This window comes from Xenopus tropicalis, chromosome 5 (assembly GCF_000004195.4).
Source record: "Xenopus tropicalis strain Nigerian chromosome 5, UCB_Xtro_10.0, whole genome shotgun sequence".
Classification (NCBI taxonomy): Eukaryota; Metazoa; Chordata; class Amphibia; order Anura; family Pipidae; genus Xenopus; species Xenopus tropicalis.
The window spans coordinates 101092025-101110545 of record NC_030681.2 but is presented as its reverse complement, the minus strand read 5'-3'; the positions used below and the strand labels follow the sequence as shown (position 1 = coordinate 101110545).

The window sequence follows — 18521 nt, the reverse complement described above, 5'->3', positions numbered from 1 at the left end:
TCACCAGTGATGTTGCCCATAACAACCAATCAGCAATTAGATTTGGACGGTCACCTAGACTTTAGAAGACAATACCAAAAGTATTGTTTCAGGAGCAAGGCACTGTGCACATTTTGGGGGTGGATTTCCCCTTTAAATTTAGGACCAACAATTATTGTAGCAAAAAGAAATAACATGGTTGCCATATGCCCCATCAAAAATTGGCCAGATATTGTTTGGACAGCGCATCAGCACTTTGAGGACATGATTGAATCGGATCTGCCCAATATTTATTGGGAAAACATCAGCTTGTTTAGGCTGATGCCACACGAGGCGTAGGGCTGATATTTTCGGCAAGCGGAAAAACGATTGGCGAAAATTCAGCCCTACGTCTGCTACTTGTGCCTGCACCCGATTGAATGGAATACGCTCGGGTGCAGGCACATGTAGCCGATATACGCATGAAAACGCAAGACTTTGCATTCTCACGTGTTTTCATGCATATATCAGCTACATGTGCCTGCACCCAAGCGTATTCCATTCATTCGGGTGCAGGCACAAGTAGCAGGCAAAGGGCTGAAATTTCGCCAAGCGTTTTTCCGCTTGCCGAAAATATCAGCCCTACGCCTCGTGTGGCATCAGCCTTAAGGACCTAGTCAAATGAGTGCATCTTTCAATGTATGGCTCTGTTTGTTCTTATTTCTCTTTGTGCTTGCACAATGGACATAAGCCACTGAAACTCTGCCACTGTTATTAAGAAAAAGGAAACGAGAAGATATAAGGCAGCCAGTAGTTTTTCTCAGAAGTGATAGCAACCCCTTTCATTTTTGGTATCCATATGCACAGACAGGGTAGCTACATGGCCAGCATTTTACTAGCCTGGTAGAAAAAATGTTGCTTGATCCCATTGTTATAAATAGGAAACATAAATTAATAGGAAGGTTGATTTTTTTTTTTTTTTTTTGCACTAAAGGTGGCAACACCATGCAAAATGCACAAAACTGTAGCAAGGGCAGTTCAGTCCCATCATTAGACAGGATTGCCAACTTTTCCTATATTTTTATATTTCCTAACAATTTTGGCATTAAGAATCATAGCCTTGTAGCAACCCTATCGGAAAGGTGTATTAACCTTCAGACCTTTGTGTAACAAGTAGTCATATATAATAATAGTTATATATGTTCGCTCTTGTATTCTGATAGGTAAAACCCTCATTAGGTAAATGCATTCAAGCATTCATTTACGTTTGCGCCACAAACAGCAGCTCACACACTGTGCTGCAGCTGAGGAATCTGGACGTTTGTTTCGCAACAAAAGAGCAGCGGCTGGAATGTTCCATGTCGAACGATGCTATGTCAATAAATAGAAATGGCGCTCTTGCTGAGCTCATGGTCTACATGAACCGGTTTTGTTTCCCAAATGTGTTCTCAAAAAAGCAGAGTTACGTTTTACTGAATCTATCCTAGAAGGGGTGTATAACAATCTCACTCTTGTAGCGTAGAAATGATTTATTAAACCAGATTTTGGCAAATAATTCTTTCCTTGTTGTTACTGCTCCCCCCCCAGTCCACGTAACAAAATGGTACATCCTTCATCTTCTTACCATATTGGGAGAATATCTGGCCTCCCAGCATCAGCGGACTGTTCCAAGTAACAGAAAGAGGGGAACTTGGTTGTTGATTACAAGAGCCCTAGCTGTATTGAAATGGCTGACAGACGTGAGAGATGGGAGGAGGAACGTTGTTTTGTGTGACTCCTTTCTGCTACAGGGAAAGGGCATTTGCAACGTATATGATTCTTAATGAACCCCGACTGAGAACGTATTCAAAGGCAGGCTAACGTCGGTTTTCAGTAGGACGAGCCGGGAAACCACAGGATGTTTTATTCGTGGATAAATAACCACCTTGTATGGTATTTCTCTTATCAGCTTTATACAGGAGGACATTATGCAACGAAGAAAGTATGTCCAGGGATTTGTAGGGTTTCTCGGTACGTAGGGCAATTGATATTAATATACATAAGTCTAGGAGGATAGTTTTGTACATGTAGCTCGCAGTATGGCGCTATTAGATTGCTGGCGATAAAAGCAGATATTGGAAATAAACAGCAGGGCTGGCCGGAAACCATTGCAGGCGCCCAGTCATTTGGGGATGACTGAAACCCGTACTTGTAGCTTTTATTTCGCTTATAACATAAATGTGATGGAAGTGATTGTGCAGCCCTCCCCCGAGACGCTTTGATATTGAGCTCCCAGCTGTACCTCAGCAGGGACAATTAAAGAGATGCTGACACCAGAAAGTGTAGTGTAGTAAATCTTTTTTTTTTTACATCTATCATAACATTGTCTTTACAAGAACTTTATAATTTTGCCATAAAATTATTTGCCTGATGCTTTTACATTACCTGTCTGATCCTCTGTTCCTCTATGATGGGCAGCCATATTTGTCTGTTAGCATTAGAAGCTATAACTGACAGGTTGGGAAGGGACAGTCAGGTTGGCAAAACAGTCAGGTTTAGGAACTTCAAGTAACAATTACTTACAAAACCAAACCTGTCAGCAAAAAACCCCCAACACGACCTATAGGTAGCTTTTTATGTATATTCATATTTTGAAAAGTAGTTTTTTCGTGTCAGTATCACTTTAATAATACTCGCCTATCTTCATCATTTGAACACTAAAAAATGAGGGTTATTTGTATGAGTTGGTACTGTGCCCCCTTTGCATCACACTGAGGGTGATTCTAGAAATGTATGTACGGGATAGAGTAGTACAAATAGAAGCAGGGAATTGGGATTTAACATATTAGTGTTTGTGCCATATGGCCGCACAAAAGGGGGAGGAAATATGAGGTTATGTCCCTTTAAGCGATTAGAGGGTTAGCTCATCGCCTCATGGTTTGCTCTGTACTGTAACAGACAAAGGTCATAGCTGCCCTGGGAATTCCTGGGTCCTAGTACATGGAATGGCTTGGGTCTATGGAATCCCTTCAAATGAAATCCTGTTCCTCTAAGAGTTAACATGAAATGCTAAATGCCTTCCCATGGATTATTATGGATAGGCTCAAACTCAGACAGTTTCAAGTTTCTGGTTTTCCCCTAATACATTATTCGGTGACACACGCATGTGTGTGTATATAAAGAGAGAAGGAGCCAAGGATATTTGTTTATTGTACATTGAGCTCCTGCGTATAATCAGAAAACAGACCACGCTGTACAGAAGGAAAACCTAGTGACTATATAAGGAGTATGCTCACACTGCATTGGATTTTTAGTAGGACACACGCTGATTTTGTGCCAATTTAGTGCAGTTCCCTAAACCTCTGATCTTATGGGACAGCAATAAAAGGCAAATCAGGCAACATTCATGTCATTAAAGCTTATGCGTTAGTCTGTGAGCTGAAAATCATACATTAATATGATGAGATCTCTCTCAGAAGACCACGTGACTGCTTTATATTACTTGTGCCCAGTGTTTCAGTGAGGATGAATGAACTACAGAAAATCTAAAAATCTTCAAAGTGTCCCTAGATAAAGGAGATTATTAGCAGTTGCTAGATTGTTCCTTTATAATAGCACACACACCATATGGCTGATAAATCATTACTTCAGTTGCATAGAGACAGATCCAGTTTGCGTTATACATATCAACTAATTGCTAGTCCATTTGTTTGTTAAAAATGGCAAGCATAGTCAATTGGGATACATATTTTGAAATAATTCCCATTTAAAGGGGATGTTAAAAAAAATAAAAAATGCTTGATCCAGGCACATTTCAAATACAATGACTTTGAATTTTGAAGTTGTATAGTGGTGACAGTACACAGCACTTTAGGGAATGTTTACCTTTGCGTTAACTCGAAGTATGATGTAGAGAGTAATATTCTGAGACAATTTGCAATTGGTCTTCATTTTTTTAATATTTGTAGTTTTTTAGTTTACTTTTTTGTTCAGCAGCTTTCCAGTTTAGTGTTTTAGTAGCTATCTGGTTGCTAGGGTCCAAATTACCATAGCAGCCAGGAGTGGTTTGAATGAGTGACTTGTATATAAATAGGAGAGGACCTGAATAGAAATATAAGTTATGAAAAGTAACCAAACTGCAGCTTCATGGAGCAACAGTTTTTTGTCTGTCGGGTCAGTGACTCCCATTTAAAAGCAGCAAAGAGTAAGAAGAAGGCAAATCATTTAAAAACTATAAAAAAATATATAATGAAGACCAGAGGTATCTGCATACCTGCCTTCCAACATCTCATTCCGAAACCCAGGGTTTCAATAGAAAAGTTGGTCTGCCTTTTATTTGTATAGTTTTCCACTAGCTGTGGGAACATTGTTGGTGGAATTCTTCCCTAAGAGTAGAGGTCCACTATCTTTTTTACCTGTGAGCCACATTCAAATGTAAAAAAGTTGGGGGAAACAAAGCATAAATAAGTTCCTGGGGTGTAAATTAAGGACTGTTATTGGCTATTAGGAAGCCCCTAAATGGTCTGGTAGTCTACAGGAGGCTCTGTTTGTCAGTATACATAGCCTTTATGCCTCCAAAACATGTCTCCAAATCCAAAATGAGCACCTGCTTTGAGGCCACTGGGAGCAACATCCAAGGGGTTGGTGTGCAACATGTTCCTTATGTGCCACTGGTTGGAGATCACTGCCATTAGAGCATTCGAAAGGTTTGGCACTTACGTTGGGTGATTAGGTCTAGCTTGTATTTGGTGTTCCAGTTCATTTCACTGGTGTTGAGGCTACTTCCTTGCAAACTGACTCTGTACAGATCTTGCTTTGTGCATAGGGGGAATTATTGTGCTGAGACAGGAAATAACCTTCCCCAAATAGTTGCCACAAAGTAGGAAGTGCATAACTTTCAAGATTGTCTTGATATTTTGTAGCATTAAGGTTTGCATTTACAGGAATCAAAAGTCCCTGGCCCAACCATGAAAAAAATCCTCAGTATTCCTTCTCCACATAACTTTAAGGGGGCCATACACATTCAGATTTTAGTCTTCATCGATCTTACGTTTACATGCAACGATCTAAAACTAACATTCAGACTGAAATTGTAGGATAAAGCCCTAAAAATAATAAATTGGAGGATGTTCTGAACATGAAATAGTTGGCAGACACCAATTGCACAAAAGTAACTTCCTGGAAATGCATGGAAGGAAACTGTCCGATTAACAATGTTACGATTATTGGGACGATAATTTAGAGCCCACACACGGTCTAAAAAAACCCCCAAAACTACATTTCATACGATTATATTGGTGCGTGTATGGGCAGTTTTACTGTTAGCTGCACCACCATGTTTAAAATGCAATCATAGCACTCATAATTTGTTATACTTAAAGGAGAAAGAAAGGCAAAGTCACTTGGGGTTGCCAAAATGTTAGGCACCCCCAAGTGACTTAAATCGCCTACCTTTTACCCTGGGCTGGTGCCCCTGTTCGGAGAGAACAGCACCAGCCCGGGGTAGCTGCGATTGCTTCCTGGTTCCGCGCGCGCATGCGCAGTAGGGTGAAAAGCCGAACTTTAACAGAAAAGTCGGCTTTTCACTCTACTGCGCATGCGCCGACCGCTGGCATTTTAGGAAAAGGAAGGAGGAAGCGCTCTGCTACAGGTACCCTGGGCTGGTGCTGTTTTCTCCTAACGGGCACCAGCCTGGGGTACAAGGTAAACGGTTAAAGTCACTTGGGGGTGCCTAACATTTTGGCACCCCCAAGTGACTTTGCCTTTCCTTCTCCTTTAACAACTGTCGTAAAGCAGAATTGTTAAGAGGGTCATTGGTAAATGATGAACCCCCCCCCCTACAAAACTATGAGTGTCCCCCATTTCCCACCCACTAGAATAGTAATGACTGTTCTAAAGTCTTGCTTGTCCCTCCACCCAGGCTCAGTTCCCAGGTGCCCGAAAGACAAGGATGAGCAGGATTAGGGTGCCATTATTTTTCAGATCCTACCTTCAGTAAGCTGACTGGCAGACTTACTCGATATGATAATTGTGTGGGCAGTCGTGTCACTAATAGGCAGGACCCTGTGTGGCTTTTCTGCTACCCTAGCACGAGAGCTTGAGGGCAGGTCTGATAGCATTACCGTCATACTAAGTGAGTGATGCTTGACAGGTCTGCCAGAGGCCATTGGACATGGGTACTTTTAAATTGCGCTTCATGTCTTGTTGCAGAATTGTATGGTTTAGTGCTCTGATAGCGAGCAAGTATAACTCAGGAAACAGTTTTCAGCAGACCTGCAGTTTTTTAAGGGTATATCAGGGATAGATCCCCTAAAAAGAGGAATTCTTAATCAAGTTGTCAGGACACAAAACAGGTCACCATGATGTTTAGTGTCGGTTTTCCTGATCCCCTGTAATACATTAAAAGCTATACATACAATACATATTATTTATCAAAATGAGATGCATAATGATTTTTTTCCCTTCAGTTGTCCTGCTAACCTTTAAAACATGTAATTCAAAAGTATCCCCAAATAATTACTTTGCAGCAGCTCAGTAAGCCTGGTTGCCAACAACAGTTGGATTCATAAGTTGATTTAGATTGCAAGCTCATGTGAGTAGGGCCCTCTGATTCTTTTTTCTTGTTTGTTAAATTATTGTAATTTCTCTGATTTTAAAATGTTGCATAACTTGCTGGTGCTATATAAATAAATGATGATGATACACTACTTAGCCAAAGCTTTAGCCCCTACTAAGCATGCTCTCAGAGTTCTGTTGATGGTGTTTTCCTACTGTAAGAAATGTATCAACTAATATATAAAATAATATATTAAATATTAACAGCTAAGAAGGTAGCTAGCCTGGCGACAAATTTCATTGTTAAAAGCTACACTTGAGAAAAATGGTGAAACAAAAAAAAAGTGAGGAAAGTCATCATCTGTGTTATACTTTTTGAATATGTTCCATTTTATAAAGGTGACCCACCCTTTTAACAGCATGAAATGGAATATTGGGGCTAGTAAAAATCATAGAAATATATTATAAGTGCAGATCTAATTACACTCCAGTCTAATCGCTCTCTACAGCAGCCATTCTAATCCTTTTTGTTTTCTTCACTGTAGGGTCACTGTAGGTTTAAAGCCATCCAGACAGAAGCCCTTCACACCTCTTGCTGCAGTACCAGCTTTAACTCTTTAAGTCTCCATGGTGTTTTTTTAAGCAACATTTAAAACCCGTTCTATTCATAGGGAGATGTAAATAACCAATTTGCACTTAGGCAGAGCAGCAGGACAAGTTGAATAGGCAGTGTGAATCTCTGTCAAGTGCTGGAAGGATGTCCTTAACTCCTGAACTGGCTGGAAAAGAAGAAAACCATGACTGTGAGGCTTCATGTAGATTTTACATTGCATGCTAAGCAAGCCAGTCATGCTTATTTATTAACATTGAGCTAATAAGAACCTGGGCAGTAACCATAGCAACCAATCAATGAGTGTTTTTGTTCCACCATCTGCAGGTAGAAAAGTTAATTTGTTACAGTGAGTTACTACTCAGATTCAGATTTTCCCTGTATTGGCAAATGAGCTGGGCATTTACCTCATGTCAATGCAATGTGCCTCAGGGCAATGTGTTTTGCTATTCACCAGAACGTGTGAGAGAAAGGGTAGAACTCCCAATGTGCAACTAGCCAACTGGAAAATAAAATGGCAAATAATAAGCAAACATTCAACTCTTGTTATTTACAGTAGTTTAATACAATATATATGGGGAATGAATGATGGTAAATTGATCCTGTAATTCAGGATTATATATACAGGCAGGAGGGTAGCATTTCCTAGATCAGTGCTGTCCAACTTCTGTGGTACCGAGGGCCTGAATTTTTCCAGTCTACGTGGTGGAGGGCTGATAATGGAAACAGTTTTGACAACTCCCCTTTTTTAAACCACACGCACTTGAAACCACACCCATGTTAATGGTGGTAGTACAGCAAAAACCTGCCATACTCTGCTCTCCCTACCCTGCCTATGTGTGCCATACTCTGCCTGCCCTATGCTACCTGTGCCTGCTATACTCTGCCTGCCCTATGCTGCCTGTGTGTGCCATACTCTGCCTTCCCTGTGCTGCCTGTGTGTGCGCCATACTCTGCCTTCCCTATGCTGCCTGTGTGTACCATACTCTGCCTGGCCTATGCTGCCTGTGTGAGCCATACTCTGCCTGCCCTACCCTGCCTGTGTGTGCCATACTCTACCTGCCCTATGCTGCCCAGGTGTGACACAGGTGAATAATGTGGGTGGTTTACACATGCAGGGGGCCAGTTAATCTCAGTACTGATACCATTTAAAGCTTACTCAAAGGTAAGCCATCAAAGCAGCCAGACAGGTAAGGGGGGGGGCCATACAGAGGGAGGTTGTGGGCCGCCAGTTGGACAGCACTGTCCTTTAGGGCTCACTAGTTTTGCCTTCAGCTTACAGAGTACAATATGATCTGGAAGGATAGGCTTTGGTTGTTCCTGCATTTCTTTGCAGTGGAACTCAGGATAGATCCACTGCAGGGGAACACAGCCTGAAACGCCTGTAAGAGTGTAAGAGCCCTTAATGAAGGAGCTTTTAGTATCCATAAAATGGTGTCAAGATATAGCCCATTAACTTCCAAATGGATTGAAAGTAAATTCAAAGCAGCCTGCCTTAAAGGAGAATGCAAGTCAAAATTTTAAAAGCATACTGCCCAATAGTCCTCCTATTGTTTAGTAAAAAAGCCACCCTTTTGGCTCACCTAATCAAATATTTACTCAGTCACACTTACTTCACATTTTCTAGAACAGGCAGCCATCTCTAAAAAGGTATTCTCCCTTCCTTTCCCTCCTTGCTTCATACTGCACATGTGTTTCATTCCGTCGTCCCCCCCCCCTCCCCTCTGCCAGATCCGCTTCTGATTGGCTGGTGGGCATGTGTAGCTCAGAACAGGAGACAGGATCAAGTTACACACATGCTCAGAGAATAGGAAGGCTGCCGCTGGCACCTACAGGAAGGGAAGAGAGATTTCAGTGATGTCACTGTAGTCTTCACACTGCTGTAGGCTGCCAGCACCATTTCTCAGAGAAGCAAGCAGGGATCTGGGAATTTAGATATGCAGTAAGTACTTAAAAAGAATGCCTTTAGACTTACTTTTAATTTATATTAACCTTTCATTGTCCTATGGCATATATATGGTTGGTTTTAGAAATCACATTAAGTTTTACCAGATTTTATGTGGCATTATTTATTTTGCGGCTATCATGGTTCTTTTTCAGCACAAAGGGTTAAGAAAAGAAGAAGTGACAAGCAGGCGGCTGGTGTGTAAGAGAAATGAGCTGGCTAGTTTGTTCCTGTGATTAGTAGCTGGAATTCCCCTTGCCTGTAGCATTCTATTGTATGAAGAGCAGATGCTTCCGGCAGACTTAGTGAGATTTGCTCGGTTGCAAAGCATTGTGGGAATCCAGATTCAAGCCAGGGAGAAAATCCATGGTGTGTTTTTTTTAAACTACTCTAATATAGGTCAAAAGGAGCTTTCATTTAGTGCCTGGCTATGGAGAATGACTTGTCAGTACCATGCAGCAATGCAGCTCAGGTCTATAATATCTTACCATAAGTTATACTGGAACTGTGAGCTGAACTCTGGTCGTCACATTGTGAGCTGGGTTTGAGGTTGCATGGCTATATTCAGGCCTGGACTGGCAATCTGTGGATTTTGGCAAATGTGAAAGGGGCTGATATAAGATACCATAGACAGTTTCTATTTAGAATCTAGTAGCAAAACTACTACTATTTGGTTGTTGTATGCACTAATGCCATTGCCGTAATCATGCCAGCAATGCACATGGGACTTTAATATCAAATTAAACTAAAAGAATGGTGTTGCATAGGTATACATAAGCTAGAGCTACTTGGAATACAAAGAATGATTAGTACTTATTGCACACACCCTATAAAAGTGTGGTATGGGTGTAGATCTGCGCTCTGTAAGCTTTTTTAATTACAAACTGCAATTTCAATTGCAGTATCTGTTATATACAGCAGATGGCATGGTTGCCTTACAAACTCGAAAATTAAAATAGACTAAAACCAAAGCCCTTCTCTGCACTGAACAAGGTGACACTGACTACACAGTTCCTTTAAAAATGCTTTACAAAGAAACAGGGTTATTGAGCAGCCTTGCCACCTCTTCTGCCAGATATAGTCATCAAATACAAGTTGTGGTCTTAAAGGAACAGTTCAGTGTAAAAATTAAACTGGGTAAAATAGGCTGCACAAAATAAATATATATACAATTAATTTCTACAGTAATATAATAAATTAGGCAAAAATGTAATCCATAAAGGCTGGAGTGAACAAAAGTTTAACATAATTGCCAGAACTCTACTTCCTCCTTTACAGCTCAAGCTCTCTAAGCTGTTAACAGTCAGTAACCAGTCAGTGACTTGAGGGGGGGGGGACATAACTGTTCAGTTGCTTGCTTTTGAATCTGACCTGTGTGCTCACAAACTAACTGAACTGTTATGTCCTATGTGGCCCCTCTAAAGTCACTGAATAACTAAGAGATTAGAGAGCTGAAAGCAAGAAGTAGTGTTCTGACTGTTATGTTAGACATCGGCTCACTTCAGCCTTTATAGATTACATTTTTGCCTGATTGCCTATATTAGAAATATTTGTAATTTTGCGCAGTCTATCTATTTTACCCAGTTTCATTTTTACACTGAACTGTTCCTTTAATATTCTGTCAGAACAGCCCATTACCCCAGGTGGCAATTCATGCACTTAAATTTTAGTAGCTGAAAATCTCTTTCTGAGATTTGTTCCGGAACTTTATGAATTCAGTATGGGTAATGGGTATATAAGTATACAATAGGGGGCAAATTTTATTTATTTAATATTGTTAAATGTCCCATAAAACTGCTTTACACCCCACAGAAAACGGTAGGGCATTGATAATCATTATTTCATGACCCAGGGTGTACAGTGTAAGATATTTCTATCCCTCTCATTAATGCTATGCTATTACACCCACAAAATAGCGTCCATCTATGTCTATAGCATCTTACTGCAGCTCCTCTGGCATTTGCCAGAATCCACAGATTTCCAGTCTGGTCTTGCAGGCCACATTTGAAAGTTGTTCTAGCTAGGCAATGTCCATAGCATTCCTATACCCAGTGCTGCTGTGCACATTATCATGTCAAGAACTGAGCCTGAAGGCAACTACTTTCCTGTAGCTGGCATGAGATTATACTGGGGTTTGGTGGGAAAGTGTAAATTATGTATAGCATGTAAAGATGGAGGTGCATTGAGCACCAGGTTTTTAGAAAATGGATGCAGCCATCAGTATCTAACTACAGCCATTTTTGTAGCTGGGGGTGCTAGCTTAAGTGTTTGGGTATTACAGTTATTTAAGTACAGGGATTTGCATGGGTTTGGCAGAATTTACAGCCATAAAACAAAAACTAGTTGCAATAATGGGACTTGTATGGTCACGGGATGTAACAAGCTTTAGCACCCCTGGGGCATGCTGGAAACTCTTTGGGATGTCCTTGAAGATAATGAAACCTAGCTTAACACAGGCCTTGCTGACTACAGTATAGAACTTTTTGTAATGTATTGCTTTATTGAAATATAGTGTTACTCAATATTTTTAAGCTTCCCAAGTGTGCTGAAGCTTCAGGATCCTAAGGAGGCCCTGCCTGGAGCAGGTGTATTGTTGGGGGAACACATATGTTTTATTTTATCAGTATAGATAAAGGCAGATACTGATAAGTAGGAAAGGCATAGTGTTGTGGCAGTGCCATCAATATCAAACACATAATAGGCAACAGACAGTATATATATACAACTCAGAAGAGAGGGGCAGAAAATAAAATATCCTAGAGGAGAAGCAAGTTGCAACTACTGACAAAATGCCACTATCAGTTAAATCAGATCATAGCTTATATGGCATATAGTTCCCTGTTACCAGTTCATTGGAAATTAAGATGGCCAAATTGTACTGATCAAATCTGATACAGTGCTCATGGTTTCCAGCTGGCCAATAACGTGATACACTGCTGAATCAGATCATTGGTGGGCTGATATCTTGGCAAGATCAATTTCACTTGCACCAAGGATCATATAGTAAGATTAGACCAATTAAACTATATGAAATACCTGCAATTGTGTGATCACTATTAGTCTTAATATATAAATATTGTATAAATGTTTACGGTTGAGTCTTTTATTTGCATTCAGAGCATATTTATGGGCAGATTGTATTTCACTGGGTGCCATTTACAGTTTATTGTTATAGGGGTTATTAATTAATGCAAGGCACAAACACCATTAACACTAATTAAGACCAATTAATTGCTAGAAATCTACAAATCGGTAGTAACATGGCAAAAATTATTTGCTTTTCAGAGGTAAGCATGAGTATCACTTGAAACAAAATATAGTGCTGTACAAAGTGCTTTATAAATAAAAAATATGCATACAATTACTGCTCATTTGTAAATCTCCCAATCTTAAAATATATATTTCTGTATAAAATTGCTGATTAATTGTTAATCAGGTCACATACTGGACAGACCGGCCAGTCCAGTGATTTTTTTATTTTGATTTACTTTACATTGAATTTCTGTATGAAATTGAAGTGGATTCCCTCCCTGAGCCTTGGGTAGGCAGGAGGCCTAATCTTTTGAAAGACCAGGTTGTGGTTTCCAGATGGAGACTGAAATATTAAAGAATAAGGTAGATTGCTCCAGGGCAGGGATCATCAAATTTGGAAAATGATATCAGACTATGGATTGGCTGCCCTCTGCTGGCAATAAGTCACCTGAAAAGAACAATGAATGAAACACATGCACAACACATCATTCTGAAACCTTTCTCAATTTTAGGAATTTAATCTGTATTAAGGAACTTGTTTACTAGAATTAAAAATATATATTTTTTCACCTCAAAACTAGATTTCCCTGTAGATGGACATTTCACATAAAGGTAAAATACTCCATGGTATTGCTGCAGATTATGCTAAGAGCAGGGGAACAAAGTAAATTTAGGAAAAACTCATTTAAGAAAACTGGGTGGTGCTAGAAAAAAAAATATTTTCCAAATTTTTCATAAATTAAGAAATATTTGCACTAACCAAAACTAAATGGAATGAAAACTTAAATGTATGATATATATACACGCAGAAGATTGTATTTATTACCTCGCTATACTATTATTATAAGAGTATTTTCTTAGCTATTAGCTGCTAGAGTGTTCCAGTACTCAGAGCCAGCATTTGAAAGTTTTAGGATAGCCTTACAGGACAACAGGTGGATAAGGCAGCAGCCCAGCTGGATGGATGAGTCAGGCACATTTCAATGCTCCGGTGAGCATGTACTGAAACATGCACTATTGGTAGTGCTGATGTCATTGAAAATGGATCTGCTTTGTAATATCTGTAATATACAGGATCCATTAATTCAGTGGCATAGAGGAAGCAGACCCAGAAGTTGCACAGAAGCCCGGACCGTTGGGTCTGCATCTTCTATAGGTCTAAAAACTACCCCCTCCCCAGCTGCTCTCTGGCCTGGGTGCAGGGGACACAGGTGGGCAGGGTGGAGGCACGCCAGGCCACTGCATTAATTACCTTTAAAATCTAACCCTATAAACAGTCTTGTTGTCAGGTATAAAATATAAGCATATTAGAGGTCACCTTGGTGGTTCATTATGTACATAAAATCACCTGGATTCACACAAGTCGGTTTTACTCACATATATTACATGATTTGTTTCTTTTATATTATTGTTATCCCTTCCAGTATAATTGCCCAGCCCTGTTATCATGCTTCCTACCACATCCATACATTGCTTTCAAGTTACTGCATCACTGACTGCCTGTGCTTTTACAAACCGAACTGATATCTAGAGGTTTGCTTTTCTGTTGTGCTAACCTTAATTTCATTTATACAGAGAAGGAAGAATAATAGAATAATTCTGTGGCAGTTGTGACCTGATGCAGAATAGTAGCAGAAGTGTAGCACTATATTGTGGTCAGCAGATGGGGCTGTAACATAACACACTGGTGACATTGTTGGATATTAGAATGTCAAGCAGAACTGTAAATAAAAAAATATTTATTATATTTCAAAATGTATTATCTTGCTCATCTATTTATAAAGGTTTCTCATCATTCATTTCCCCCCCTGTAGTTTACAGTCATTAGCTTTCCTATATATTTGGGGAGTGTGAGAGGGAACAGGAGTCCCGGGAGGATATAAGAATATATAAATGCCTTGTTGCATTCCCTGGTTGCAATTGAATGGAACTACAGCACTACAATACAGCAATATTACCCACAATGCCATCAAAATGTGTTTATTATTGGTATTTTTATTGATCCAAGTCTATTTGATATGATGTTACAATTGTAAAACATTACAAGCGATGACATATTAATTAGCACTGGCCCTTGATTGCATTCTATAACAGTGCTGGCAACAGTGATCTGTAATATACATTAGTTAATATTACAGCCAAGGTCAGAGTAAAATCTGTGGAACGCTTTGGCATTCTGGAGCTATAAAATGGTACTGTATTATATCCAGACCTTACGCTGCCAATGAGCAGGCCTTATCTAGCAGTACAGCTACGGGATCTCTTGTGCAGAAAACCCGATAAATCTCCAATGTCCATTTTAAGCAAAAAAATAAAATAATAAAACAATACCCTGTACTTGACAGAAACTAAGCTACATAAATCCATGTTGGTTGCAAAACAATCCTACAATTGGGTTTATTTAATGTTTTTAGTAGATTTAAGGGATGGTGCAGAAAGATCCGTTATCTAGGAAATCCTAGGCGGGGCGCTGTTGCCTGCCATGAGGTGAGCTGAAAAAATTGCCTCAAAGTTACCAGGGGCGGCAAAAATCGAGGTTTCCAGTTTTTAAACCGTGCAAGAAAAGGTAAGCGCCGGAGGGCGCCTCAGGGTGGCTCTGGGCCCAGAAACGCCCCTGATCCCAGGTCTCAAGCAACAGATTGTATACTTATGTAATTTTAGGTGAAATATGAGCAAATTAAGGCAGAGTTTGACCATTTCTTTTTAAAAATGGAGGTTTATAAATACACATTTTTTTAACAGCATACAGGTAAATAACAATACATTTAGCATTGCTGACAATATCAAGTATCTACAAATGGCTTACTGTGCCATCCTCACATTGCTGCTCAGTTCTTCTTAAAGTGATACAATCTACATAAAAAGTTCCCTATAGGTCATGTTAACCTTTTTTTTTTTGCTGATAGGGCTGATTTTGTAAGTAATTGTTACTTGAAATTCCCAAACCTGTTTTTTGCAACCTGACTCTCCCTTCTCAGCCTGTCAGTTACAGCTTCTAATGCTAATGGACTCCTGCTGCACAAATATGGCAGCCCCCATAGAGGGACATGGGGGATCAGATAGGGAATGTAAAAGCATCAGGCAAATACTTTTAAGGCAAAATTATAAATAATATGCAAAGACAGTGTTATGATAGATGTAAAAAAAGGTTTCACTTCTGGTGTCAGTATCTCTAAGTGTGTGGAAATTACTTGATGGTGAATTGTCTCTAGTGAGGACCTTATGAGACAATGTAGAAATAAAAGGACTGATAACTTGTAGTAATCAATCTTACAGTTTTTTGCCTGCTATATGATGTACTTTATATTTGGTATAAACTGGGATGGTCTCTATAGAATAATGGTTAAGAGCTGCAGAATACTTCTGATACTTCTGATTTTTTTATCTTGATGCCTAATAACATATGGTAGATAAGATGCAGTAAAGTGCAAGCTGTGAGGTGATTTTTAGATATTTCATCAAAGCCACTTACTTTGGCTTTGCAGTTTGGAGTAAAAAGAAAACATATTTACCCATTTTAGATTCGGGAGAATGTGTATTTTGCATAAATATATGGTTTTCTGGGTGAACATTCTTTTTTGTAGCTTTACCCCATATAAAATACATTAAATGTGTTGATTTCACATTAGCTGAAATTACCTCTCTGACAGTTTGTATTTATTTCATTTTTGGTAGTCTACCAGATATGTTGGTAACCCTATGCTTCTGGGAATCAATCTGTTCAGAAGACCCTAGATATTCAAATATATGATGTTTCACCATTGTTCCTGATCACATGTAGGAGAAAAGATTGCATGATTTGAAATAGATTCTCATAAATATTATAAAAAATTAAAAAACCTTTGCATTTTAGTAGTTTGGAGTAAAAAGACGTATTTACCCATATTAGATTTATTGGAATGATATTAATCAGAATGTGTACTTTTCAAATATATATGGGTTTCTTGAGGAAACTACTGTAGAATTTTTGGCTTTGGAGTCTGAAGTCTGCCAATCTGCTGTGCAGGCAAGATCCCTTGATTTACAGTTTAGCAAGCCACGTGCACAAAAAAAGCTTCTAGTAGTGCATGAAGCAATTCATGAGGCAACCAGGAAAGCCAGAAAGGATGACCAGACCCTCGCAGAATTCTGGTGAGCAGATAATTGTAAAGGATCTTAAGATGAACTAATGATCATTTATTTATATAGCACCAGCAATATACATTGTACTTTACAGTATCACAAACACATACAGGGTTCCTACAATAATGTAAAATACAAGGTTTACAGAATAAAATTAGGGCTAAGAGTTTCAGTCCAAAGGGTGAGGTTACCAGCAGGACCAGGGCAAACATTTCATTGGTGGGCCGCTCTCTGCCCCCCCCCTCTCTTGTTATAGAACAACCCTCAAGGTCTGCCATCTTTAAGGATGCCCCTGTCAAAAGGTATAACAGATAAAAACTCTGTCCTGGTGGGCCCTAGGCAAATGCTTCTTTTACCTGTTTATTAAAATGGTATTGGGTTAAGGAACAGTGTTACTGATAAAGAGGATTGTGCAAAAGGGTCCATAAGGCTTTAATTACATTACTGTCTGTATGCAGAAAAAGGGTTCATAAGTGGTGAAGGGTCCAGGTTTTCTGACCCTTCAGTATTCTGCATTATTGGAAATGATTAGGTTAACTAGTACAAGAATCAGTAGTAATTCCAGCAGTCGGGTGCACTTTAAAAAGCAGGAATTACATTACGTTACACACATGTGACATCATCACACACATATCAGACTTTATTATTATAAGAAATTAATTTACTTTTTACTTTACATTTCTAACTCAGAGTAAAAGATTAGTTGTCTCATTTTGAAGCTAGTTTATGGCATGGCATGTAACAAAAGAGGAAGAGTATTAGTAATACCAAAACAGGTTTATCAAGCTCTGTCCTGGTGAGTAGATGGTATGGAATGAACATGTACCTCCCTACTGCAGCAACTCTCTCGGTAGGAACAGGGAGATTTAGTTTCATCCACCTCTTCTTACACCAAATAAATCATAAAAGACAAAGAGAGAAGTCAGGTTTTTCTGTTGCTCTAGTACCTTCTATATTTGCTGGGTGTGGCATTGTCTCACCATGCTGACTATCTGCAGGTCACTAGGGCCTCTAGTCATAGAGCCTATGCAGATCTAGTAATTTTGCTGCTGGCCATGTGTGCATTAGACAGGAAATATGCTTGGTAAAATTACACTTGACTGGGTCCAAACTGGGATTCAAAATAGGCCCTGGCATTCAGGGTCGGACTGGGCCGCCGGGACACCGGGAAAAATCCCGGTGGGCCCTGGCGGCCCAGTCCGACCTTTGCCGGCGCTCCCCCTTCTGACTGTTCCTCCCCAACACGTTCAATTTATGTGCGCTCGGGGAGGATGTCAGGTGGGGACCCTGCGGGGGGGGGGTTAGGGGGGCCCCGGGGGGTAGGGGACACGGCTGGCTGGGGCACCTGCAGGGCCCCTGGGGTGAGAGCCCCGGTGGGCCCTGCACCCCCCAGTCCGACCCTGCTGGTATTTACAGTAAAGTACACCCCCACCAGCCTAATAAATAGTGACTGTCTATGGCATCTTACAGAAGCCCCTCTGGCTTTAGTCACAATTCACAGATTGCCAGTCCGGGCCTACTTGACATTGTATTACACAGCACCAACATTGTGCTAATCTAAAGCACCCAACCCCACCCAAGATAGTTAAACCTGCAAGATAAAACAGAACTTTGCTAAAACAGAAATAATATAATCTAGAACACTCCTGTCTGGCATAATCATTGTATTGGGCCAGATGTGCACCATACCAAGTTTTATAGAACCACATCATATTAAACACACACAAAGATTTGTGGAGCTTTTGCATGGCCACATCCACCTTATGGTCCTTCTGTCAGAGAGTCCTGACTTAGAGCCAGAGGCGGGCCACCTTGCCACCTTGCCCACACTGCTTCCCCCTATAGCCCCCCCTCCCGCGTGTGCATGCACACAGTCATGCCATGCAGGGAGGGAGTGCTGGGAAATCCACTGTGGGGGTAAAAGATGGGGGTTGGCAACAGAGATACCTGCCTAGTGCCCCCTCACTGTTGTGCCCCAAGCAGGTGCTTCTTTTGCCTACCCCTTGTTCTGGCCCTGCTTAGAGCAAGGTAACTACTCCACAATTATTTGTATTTGCAGTTTCAAGCCATAGAAGACAGCATGCTCCAAGCTAAAAATTA

At 40.2% G+C, this 18521-nt stretch overlaps 1 long non-coding RNA gene across 1 annotated transcript; it reads left to right on the top strand.

The window, feature by feature from the left end:
- Positions 1–1129: 1129 nt before the first annotated feature.
- Positions 1130–7635, top strand: LOC105947374. Its single transcript, XR_001170774.3, has 2 exons — positions 1130–1968; positions 7038–7635. It is a non-coding gene; the product is annotated as an uncharacterized LOC105947374 (long non-coding RNA).
- The last annotated feature ends 10886 nt before the right edge of the window (positions 7636–18521 follow it).